The 3,133-nt window shown below is 35.5% G+C and overlaps 1 long non-coding RNA gene across 1 annotated transcript; it reads left to right on the top strand.

The window, feature by feature from the left end:
- Window positions 1-739: 739 nt before the first annotated feature.
- On the top strand, window positions 740-1,757 carry LOC137233960 (uncharacterized). The gene is made up of 3 exons (XR_010947621.1): window positions 740-826; window positions 887-1,031; window positions 1,091-1,757. It is a non-coding gene; the product is annotated as an uncharacterized lncRNA (long non-coding RNA).
- Window positions 1,758-3,133: the final 1,376 nt, after the last annotated feature.

Raw genomic sequence — 3,133 nt, 5'->3', positions numbered from 1 at the left:
TATTCCCGCGGAAAAATTCCTCCAATTCTTTTCTCCTAGGGAGAAGAAAAATTGGGGAATAGGAATTTCGAATTTTCGAAGTCAGCTGTTTTACCATCTGACAGTTCATTATGCATTTCTGCTTTTGTTTAAGAAAATAAAGTTTAGTGTCTTTTGACGAATTTATCGTAAATTAAAGAAAAATATACATAAAAAATGAATAGTATTGCATTTCATATGGTTGTGAACGAAATGATTGATGAAGAAGGTTCCCAGCAACACCAACAGAGGACTATAAGAAGAAGGTTGCGCGATAGTACCAATCCGTTGGAGTTGCCACAATCGTTGTAAGTATTAGAACATCTTCTGTTTTGCTTTTATATTTCATTAAATTTCTGGAATTTACAGATTTCAAAAGTATTATAGGGTTAACAAACCTGCATTTCGGTATTTGTTGGAATTTCTCACATTGCACACACGGCATCGCAAAAAACAATTTGCGATATCGCCGCTTGTGAAACTGAGTGCAGTTTTAAGATTTTTTGCTGAAGGTGGGTATCAAACAGGAATCGGAAAAGATGTGGACGTTTCTTTAGCGCAACCCACCTTCAGCAAAGTTCTGGACGAAGTCGTTGAGACCTTTGAAAGTGAACTGTGCGAAAGATGGATAAGTGCGCCAATGAGCAGCGACGAAAGAAGAAGAATTTCACGTGCATTTTACGTGAAGCATGGGATTCCCAGTGTTATCGGTTGCATTGATGGAACTCATGTCCGTATCATCGCACCCGCGGAAAACAAGCATCTCTACTGCAATAAGAAGGGCTACTACAGCTTAAATGTAATGTTGGTAAGCTATTTATAATAGTTCAATTGAAATATATTTGACTATGGCATTGTATTTTCTTAGATGTGTGACGATGAGCTGAAAATTCGGTACGTTGATGCTTCCCATCCCGGTGCCTCGCATGACTCCTTTATTTGGAATGTGAGTGAATTGAGAACTCACCTTGAAGACCAGTATTTGCAACGTGAAGCCAATTTTTGGTTACTGGGTAATAATAAAATATTCAAAATGTAAATATTTGTATTGATATAAGACTTTTTAAACTAGGTGATGCCGGGTATCCTTTAGAACCATGGCTTATGACACTACGTCGGAGTCCCGACGAAGGCTCTATACAGATGAAATTTAATGAAGCCCATTCGAAGTGTCGCAACATTATTGAACGAACCAATGGGGTGCTCAAAAATCGATGGAGGTGTCTCCTTGGTGCAAGAGAATTACATTACACTCCAAAAAAAGCAGCAAAAATTGTAAACGTGTGCTGCGCGCTGCACAACATATGCATACATTTCAAGGCATACACAGATATGACAGAAGTACAATCCACAGAAGAGCAGGCAACTCAAAACAGAAATCCAGATTTAATACCCTTGACTTCGCCTCAGTATTTGAACACAGCGCAAAACATACGAAACAACATTGGAAGCTCGCTATAAATTTTAAGGAATGAAAACACATACTTTGAGTTTAATATTTTATTTTCTGTTTTAAATTCATTTTTTCTGCCTTTAAATTCAGGTATCACAATTTAGTACATTTTACTTAATTCCTACTAAAGAGTTTCAGTCTCATTTTCTTACAAAAAATAGAAATATCACAAATAGTTTTTTTTTGCTCGTCATAACACAGTCTTAAATTAAGTAATATTATAGTCTACAAAATAAAAATAGTTCACGTAAGCATGTATAATACTGATATTAATACTACTATGAAATAAAATAAAAAATAATTCATATTAAAAAAATTTACTAGTCTTATATTTTAGTAAATATTAAAAGGACTATTAAAAAAATCACAAATTCAGGTAGCTTGCTATATACAAGTGTCATGCGACTAGGTATTTTTCTATTATTTTTCTAGCTGGCGGAGCATAAGATTTTCCATTACTAAATTATGTCTTTTCAATTCATCTATTTCCTCTCTTTTTAATTTTTCCATTTCCTTATAATGCTTTTTATTAATTGCATATATTTTGTCAATCGCCCTATATATTTTTTTAATATTTTCTTTTTGATCAGTGGAATCTGACACTGCACCTTTTATGGTATCACAGAGCTCGCGTTGAATTGACAATTCTTCTTGAGGAATGTCAGAGGAAGATCTCTTAGATGGCACTCTTTTTGAGGAAGTGGGCCTTTCAATAAAAGCATTTGGGGGTTCTCATTCACACAAACACTAATAACTGGGTCATCATGCAATACCTCACAATCAATCCCTACCACATTCTCACTCAATTCCTCAAATCCGTTAGCTAACTCACATTCACTCACTTGGACAATGTCGTCCACAACACCACTTTCCCTAACTGTAGTTCCATCTTCAATTTGAATGTTGCCATTAATTTGCTGCAATATCTTCTTCCTAGATGGCAGTCCAAATTTATTTCCCACTCCCTCCACGGATTCCTTCATACCGATCAACTCAAATATTGCCCGTTCTGTTGTGGAAAACTTGTATTCGTTATTTGGGCCACCGCCAGTGCCTCTGGAACTCTTATGGTTGTTCGCTGCTTTTTGACGCACGTATTTTTTTTGATCAGCCCACACCTAGAACACATAAGTTTTAGTCAGCTTGTATGTATACAACTTTTTCATGAAAATAAGCACATTTTTCCATTCTGCAATGCATTTTGCTGGTGGTCCGGCTGAGTTCAGCTCTTCCTCAGCTTTACGCCAAAATCTGTGTAAGGCTTCTTTGCCTCCTTTAAAACAACCTTGCGCAATTTCCGGATGACTTTGCATCAAATCGATTAGTAGTTCTATCTGTTGCTTATTTGTACTTTTAGACCTGAAATCAAGAGTAATATAAGAGAATATTATTTTATTTATTACATACCTAATAAAATAAGTAATTTTCAATTAAAAAAATACAGTTTACTTACATTTTTATGAAGCGTTCCTTTCAGCTTATCAAGTGAACAATTTCTTTATAATGAAGGAAAAATCTCCCTCTCACTCACATTCATAATACCTACTTTTCTCCCATAACCGGTTTCCGCTTTTTCGAACATTGTTCAGAATACGAGGAAAGGGAGAAGTGAAAAAACTCTCACGGAATTTTTATTTAGAATACGAGGAATGGGAGAAGGGA

The sequence above is a fragment of the Eurosta solidaginis genome, chromosome 5 (genome assembly GCF_040869045.1).
Source record: "Eurosta solidaginis isolate ZX-2024a chromosome 5, ASM4086904v1, whole genome shotgun sequence".
Taxonomy (NCBI): Eukaryota; Metazoa; Arthropoda; class Insecta; order Diptera; family Tephritidae; genus Eurosta; species Eurosta solidaginis.
Note: the sequence above shows the minus strand (reverse complement) of the source record. Positions and strands in the feature narration are given on the sequence as shown.